General features: G+C 48.4%; 1 long non-coding RNA gene across 1 annotated transcript; it reads right to left on the bottom strand.

The window, feature by feature from the left end:
- Nucleotides 1-236: 236 nt before the first annotated feature.
- On the bottom strand, nt 237-7,108 carry LOC148185260 (uncharacterized). Its single transcript, XR_015773888.1, has 3 exons — nt 6,991-7,108; nt 1,848-1,946; nt 237-1,766 (listed from the first exon to the last, which is right to left on the bottom strand). It is a non-coding gene; the product is annotated as an uncharacterized LOC148185260 (long non-coding RNA).
- Nucleotides 7,109-7,555: the final 447 nt, after the last annotated feature.

The raw sequence follows: 7,555 nt of genomic DNA, 5'->3' as shown, positions 1-7,555 counted from the left end.
ACAAGAATGGAATGAGCTGGTTCTTGGTTTTGGTGGGGAATTTAGAAAGGCCTCCAAAATGGGACAAGGACCTCCAGAGCCTTGTCTGGTGGGATATGCAGGCATTGTCACCTCTGGGGTAGGTACAACATCTGCATTGGATTTGGTGTCCTCAGCCCTTTTTATGTGAAAGTCCATCCCAGAGTGTGACTCTTCTCATCTAAAATGGGCACCAAAGCAGAAGAAAGTGGGGAGGTCTTACTAGGGAATCAGTTTTTCCCCATTGTCTCTAGTGGGAGTTCTTCGTGAGGTGTTCAGAAAGAAAACATCAGCCCAGATGTGCTTCACTGGGTGACACCTGTCCCACCCTGGTTTCCAACTCATCAGCTGTAGGAGCCCCAGCCCTGCCACTGAGGGGAGACAAGAACACTGCAGTGTCCCAGATTCTTCCCTTGTGAAGGATAAACTTGTCCTCATCTCCTGAGCAATCTGGGTTTGGGGAATGATTGTGTTTCCTGCCTGGGGTCTGTATCAAACCACTGCCCTCCTGGGTACATCATGCCTGGTGTGAGAGACACAGATTTTGAGCAAGACAACCTGACCTCCAGTGTCCACCTTCGAGAGTCTTGGTTTGGGTGCAAAGGGACAGTAATTTGTGGTTTGGAATTTAACATTGCTGGGGCTGTATGAGCTGTGACAGCCTGGGACACACCTGCTTTGCGAGCAGTGAAAAGACACTAAAAAAAAAAGCCATGGGATGTGTTTGCAGAAGGGTTTTGAGGATGTGCTGCAGCAGAGCCTGGGACTCCCAGAAAACCAAGCTCTCACCCTCAGTCCCTACATTTGAAGCCTGGCCCAAACTCTAAATGGAAGGGATTGTTTCTCTTGACATCAATGCTCCGGTGGGATGAATCCTCAGCCTGGATGAAAGCTGAGCTGCCAGCCCAATTGTCATTCATCACACAGCACAGAAATGTCATTTTTTAATGATCAGGCTTCCCTCTGGAGGCTGTGCTGAAGTGATTCCTTGACTGAATGTCTCAGAAGATGTGCTCCAAAGGGGGAGTGTCTCTGGTGGCATAAATCCTCATTTCCTCATTATCTGGGCATTAGTGGAAGCAGGTCACTTTCTGCACAGTACTTTTGAGGGTGTATTTGCATATAGATGCAGTGGGTCAGATTCTGGTGCTGGTTTAAATCCTGAATAAGTTCATTAGCAATCATTCATTAAACCATACTATTTGTGAAAACTGAACATTCTGAACACAAAAGGACCATAGCCAGGGTCTTGCAAAACAGCAAACATGCAAAAATATGTCTGGGACCTTTATAGAATATTTCAGCGAATTGTCCCCATCCAAGATAAATTTTTGCCTGTCTAAAGCTACCTTTTTTTTTTTTTTAAGATTGTGCATGGACACAATATTTTCTGTTAAGCAAAGCTGTGCAAATTACTCATGTGAACTAATCCTGACCTGCCTAACAGCCTGAAATATGACATATATAGATATGCACGCATACCTACGTAGGTGCACATATAAACTCCACAAAAAAGATGTTAGCTAGGAGATGATACAGCATTTCCCCCCAACACTAAACCTACTTTTTCCCTGCCAGAGTTACTGAAGGATTTTCTTTCTTATCTCCTGCTGAACTGTCATGGCAAGAGGACCTTGAAGATGAAGTCAAGCATGAGGTTTAACTGCACCCATTTTGGCAGCCTTAGAGGTGCCTTTAGTGTTCTTCAAGTTGCTCCAATATTTTCTTCTGTGTCACCAAAGAGAGTCCTGCAAAGGAGAAAGGGAGTTTGCCAGCCTGTTAACCTGGGATACACAGAGGAAATGAAAAGCACAATTTTGCCAGTGTACCTGACTCTCTCCCTGGTGCAGAAAATCTGTCCCAGCCTTGAGTCACTGAAATATGCAGAGCATCTCCAAGAGTCCTGAGGTCTGTGCTGTAGGACACCCCTGTGAAGAGAAGCTACCAAAGGTCTAAAAGTGCTGAAATCTGACTGATCCCACACAGGAAGGGGAAGTAAGAGTGAAAAAGGATTTGAAACAGTTAACAGTGACAGTAGAAAAGAAAAAGAAAAACTTTCCAGTTTTCCCCCTTATCATTTTAAATCCCAGAATGATGGCATGGCCATGTATTTCCTGGGGCTGTTGCTGTCCTTGAGAGCTCTTTCAACTCATGTGGGCAAAGGGGACATGAGGGCTGTGGAAAAAGGGATTATTTATGTGGGTATCACTGCGAGCATCCCATTTCCTTGGGAAGCTCTGTGAAAGGGCAGGGTTTGCATTTACTTATTTTTTCTTTTTTTTAAAAAAGTAAAGCTTCCTGCTCTTACCCCAGAGCCTGAATCTCTGCAAACTGAAGCCCAGAGTTCATTTGCCATGTGTGTGGTGTCTTTGTGCTCTCCAGTAACACCTGGGTGTTTGGATACGGTCTTTGGGGGGGGTTTTTTCCATTCAATGATGAGGATCCTCAGTTTCCCACTGTTTTATTCCTGCTTCATTGCCTTGATCAGCTGAGCTCTTTTTGAGACAAGGCTTGACCCCACACCAGGGATGTCTTGGCAGGGCCTGGCTGGGACCCAGCTGGCAGATCAGAGATCAACCCTGGGCTCCCTCAGGACCCACCACAGGGATGTGCCAAGTAAATCTTAGCAAAGAAAATGGCCCCTGGTACGGGCTTTGCAGTGCTTGTGCCAGCTGAAACACAGCCTTGAAGCTGTTTGCTTCTTGTTTGCCCAACAGCCCTCACAAAGCTGGGGGATGCCATAAGAAAAGCTGGAAAATTGCAATACTTCATCTTCTACCCATTTCTGAGCCTGAGCATCCAAGGAAAGGCACAAGTGATTGGTTTCTTCGGGGCCAGGCAGTGGACACAGGTTTACTTGTGCCTAAACAGCACAGAAATCATGGCATGGAGGTTTGTCTCGGGGCTGCTCAGCACTGTGGTTCTGGTGGGGTTGCATCTAGCTCGGTGCTGTGCAGAGCTGGGAGCTGGTGGGTTGCAGAAGCACATGGATAACATGCTGCTGCTCACTCTGAGCAGAGACCAAGCCTAGGGTCCCAGCACCACATTCCCAGGATGCAGGAAGATGCAGATGCTTGGATGTAATAATCATAAGAAATAATCATTAAAGTTATTACAAATGATATATACTACTACTATTTATATATCAATTATTATCCTAATAATACTATTTTACTAATAATTGTGTGATCACTTCTGGACCAATTCAAGCTGAAGGCAGCCCTTCCCCAAGAAATGAATGCTTTATACTCTGACTGGAAGCCAAGAAGTGAAAAAACACCAGGTTATAGCAACTTCAGAGATAACTACAAGATAGGCTTCCATATAGAGATGGGAAGCTCTTCTCCATCCACAGTCTGGTGCCCTCAAGGGACTTTTCCTGCAGGGCTGTGGCTTAAATCTGATGCACAGTATAGCATCTATTCCATATTTCTATGCCAGGGCTGGTTTTCTGCAGCAATATCTCTGTGCTGAATAAGCCCTTGGCTCCTCTGATGTCCTCTTGGGTGGCAGTGGCTGGGTTTGGCAGTCTGTGCTTCACAAGGTTTGGCTCAGTGGGCGCTGCGCTTCTGCACCGGCCACGATCTCTCCATCTGTTTGGATCTGTTCTTTCCTGGTGAGAGTTTAGTTTTCCTTGCCTTAAAAGGAGACAGCCTTCACTGCTGATATATCTTCTCCCCTTGCTCCTCACTGTAATTTTCATCAGCTGATGGCACATCTGTATTCCTGGGAAACTGAGCTGTCCTTAATATCCAATTCCTCTCTGTCTCCTGCTCTGCAGGCAGTGATGTATCTTTGCCAATTTACTGAGGAATTAGCTGGGGATAAGGATCTGTGTACACTTTATACTTTGCTTCCCAACACCCACCATTAATAATGAGCATGTCCTTTATGACCTGAGCCTTGTTTTAAGTGAATGCAAAGTATTGGCCCTTTCCTTGGTGATCCATGGCCCCTGCAGCCACGCACTGTTATCTGGAAGGATTCCAAGTGTTTTGGAGCAATGCGCTGGAATACATCACAAATGAACCAGTTTTGCTTGTCTAAGTTTTGTCTCTGGGGATTTGGGAGGGATGGCAGGGGAGGAGAGGGATGAATATTTATTAGCTTTTAATCAAAGAAAGTGCTCTCTGTAGCCAGACAGGCTACTGTCTGTATCTGATCCAAGAGAGACATCAAGATCCCTGTTCTTTGCTGTGCTGCAGCTCGTGCCCCTCCGAGCTGAGCAAATGGGTTGTAATGCACTCCAAGAGGTGCCTGTCTCTGCTGAGATTTTGCTGCATCTGGATTTTCCTGGGTATGTTCACCCAGAATTCTCCTGGAAAAAACAGTTGATGGATGAGTGGAGATGAACAGCAGAGTGCATGTGCCGTGACCCTGAGAGAGGAGGTGCATTTTGGGTAAGTTTGCACACATTTGAGCAGCCTGGCCTAGTAGGTGTCCCTGCTCATGGAAGGGGTTTGGAGCAAGATGATCTTTAAGGTCCTTTTCAACCCAAACCATCCTGTGATTCTGTGAGTCAGGCAATTTGTATGCTGACTGTACGTCCTGGGTATCCTGAATAACCCCTCCAGACCCCATCCTGAGCAGGGAAAAATAACACCTCTCAAGTAGAAAGGAGAGAAGATGCAAAGCAGCAGAGACCTGGAGCTGTAGAGCAGAGCTGAGCTGGGAGGCAGGGTTTAATGGAAGTGTTTTCCAGACTCAGTCCAGCTCCTGGACTGTGTGACAGCCTCTGGTCCTGTAGTCTTAGCCTGCTGGGAGTGGGATGCAAAGTCAGTAGGGTTACACCATCCCTTGGCCTTGCATGGTGTCAGGATAAAAGGTTTGCATCCTGCTGCTCTGTGATGCAGGAATTCTGTGCAGACCCACAAAGGGGGTTTAAAGGTGGGACCCCAGTGCTTGGTTCGTGCTTGGGTGTGCCCACTTGAAGAGCTCCATGTCACGAGAGGACAGGCACCAATGGGAAGCTCCAAATCTCTAAGGCAACATTCACAGTTCTGCACTAAGCCAGGCACCAGACATTCACAATGGTCTGCACTGTTAAATTGTCATCAAGCTCCTTGGCACGGCGTCCTCCTCTCCCAGAGAGGGCCTGGGGACTCTTCAAGGGCTGGCATGGGGCAGGGACCAGCCCCAGCTGTCAGCATGGCTGAGGCCACCCTGGTTAGGGTTTGGAGAGAAGAGGGTTTGGTTTGTGGGCCTGTGTTTTGCCATCTGACTGCACAACTGCTCTTAGCCCCTTTTATTCACTGGTGTAAACATGGTCTCCTTGTTCAGCAAAATCCTGACAGTGAAACCAAGGGACCACATATGCCACCCTCTTGGAAATGCAATCCCAACTAAAAACATCTGGTAGCAGCCCTGCATTTGTGAGAGGCCAAACAGAAAATGCCAACAAACCATGCTGCAGGGATCAGATGAGTTAAAGCCAAAGCTAGATCACCCCTGAGCAGTTTGGGGTTGAGTTTTACCCTAAGAGCCCATTGCAGGACCAAAGCCTTGGGCATGTGCTGTCTCCTTCTGCCAGACTGCTCAGGTTGCTGCCTCAGCATCTCGCACAGCTCTCCAAGCAGAGAGGGATGGGCACACCAGCACCTGTGTTACAGACCAGGACATGAGGGGTTAAGTGCCTGGGAACCTTTGGCACATCAGAGAAAAGATCTCCCGAATCCCAGGGCAGGTGTTAGCCAGAGATTTCTCTTATTTCTCATCTGGAATATCTACCCCACCAGTGTTCCAGCAGAGGACCTGGTGCAGCACAGCTGCAGCTTTTCAGGCTGCCTCAGATGTGGACTGAGGGCTCTCTCTGCAGCAGGAGGTCCTGGGGGTGGGAAGGGGATGTGTGTGCCCCGAGTACAAAAGAGGAAAATATTTTTCTTATTTCCCAAAGCACACTTCTGTCAGCACTCGCTCTCCCACCTAGGAAGTGTCCATGCAGGAGGTCTTCTCCTGACCAGAACAGACCGGGGACACTGACAGGGCAAAGCCTCTGAACATCTGGTATACACAAAGTCAAGCCTCTGCTTCAGAGACAGCCACACAAAAGAGCCCAGGCACTTCAGTTACACTTCATGGAGCACAATTACACTGTCCCTGATCACTGACTCCTTTGGGCTTGCATCAGGGCAGCTGCAGATGTCCTGCACAGACCAGCAGTGTGACAAGAGCATCATTGCAGAGCTGAGAAAGGCAGGTTCACACGTCTTGAGAATGATCAGAGGGAAGCAATAAAGCAACCTCCAGATCTGCATCAGAGCAGTAGCAAGATTGTACCCAAGGCTAGGGCAGGGGGAAATCGCATTCTTGGCACTAGGAGTGCAGTGAAGGTCAAAGTAAATTCATAATTAATGTTGCACAGTAAAAAATAAAGCAAAGCTTTCAGCATCTTGTTCTTGTGGGTTTGCCTTGAGATGCTGGTGTTTGAGATAAAGGTTTGGCAGCAGGCAGCATGGTGGGGTCCTGCTGGGATGTGCTGGAGGCACATCTCCCTTCTCCTCAAACAGCCCAAATGGATGACTGCAGACTACAACCAAGGGCCCATCAGCGCCTTGCAGGAGACAGGATCAAGATCCTGAGGCACCAAGGGCAGGTCCCACGACCCCTCAGAGCTGAGCTGTCAGCTCAGCCTGAAGATATCCCAGAGAGCTCTGCTGTCTGGCTATTTGAGGAGCCCCATGCATTTGGCTTTTGTACACAGCTGGGCCAGACAATCCCTTCCCTGGCATTTGGGTGCTGCCTCAGCCTTCTGCTGCCTTTCTCCCAAGCTGCCCCTCAGAGCAGCCTGTCTCCACAGCACCTTCTGCAGAGCCACACCACAGCTCATCCATCTCCTGCCAGAGCTGCTGCCTGACAGTTCTGACTAAACAGCAGCTTCCAGCCTCCTAACAAGGTCATAGAGAATCAGAGTTTTCTGGATCAGGGAAAAATGTCAGACCCTCCTGCCCTACCACCAAACCTTTCTTTACTCACATTTATCTCCTTTTGTTTTTCCAGGGGGATTCAGGGGCTCTTTGCTGTGCTGCCAAGACACTGCTGTAGCAGAGAAGTGGAAAAAAATCTGTGTGTTGCATGAACTGATGCCACTTTTGGAAGTTTTGGAAACAAAACTTCCCAGGGCAGAGCTTTAGCCTTTAAAGTTTTGGGAGGGCTCTCTGTGGGGGAGGTGCGAGGCTGAGGCTGTCAGCTGGGAGTGTTTACCATGGATGGGGCACTTCTGTGATCAGCACAGCTCATACTCAATCCAGGTGCACATTCCCAAATGGATTTGCTTCAACCTAGGGAATCCTGCCTTTGTGCTGAGATTTCTGGAGCTTGTGCTTAGGGAGCCGGCAGGGTGTGCAAAGTCGTGTTGGTGATGTGAGACAGACACCTGCAAGATGCCCATCAGGGAAGAGATGGCTCTTTAGGGAGCCTGTCCCCTGAGAGGCTGGGGAAGGTCTGGATCAAAGCCTGGGGGTGTGTGATAATCAGACTTTTAGGAGCTGTGATCCCACTGAAAGGCTTTTTCCTCGTGTTCAGCTGGAGGGCTCAGGCT

This window comes from Pseudopodoces humilis, chromosome 1, assembly GCF_049639895.1.
Source record: "Pseudopodoces humilis isolate 2021_Gansu_Grassland_sample_001 chromosome 1, ASM4963989v1, whole genome shotgun sequence".
NCBI lineage: Eukaryota > Metazoa > Chordata > Aves > Passeriformes > Paridae > Pseudopodoces > Pseudopodoces humilis.
The sequence above is the reverse complement of the archived record's forward strand: the minus strand, read 5'-3'. Positions and strand labels throughout refer to the sequence as shown.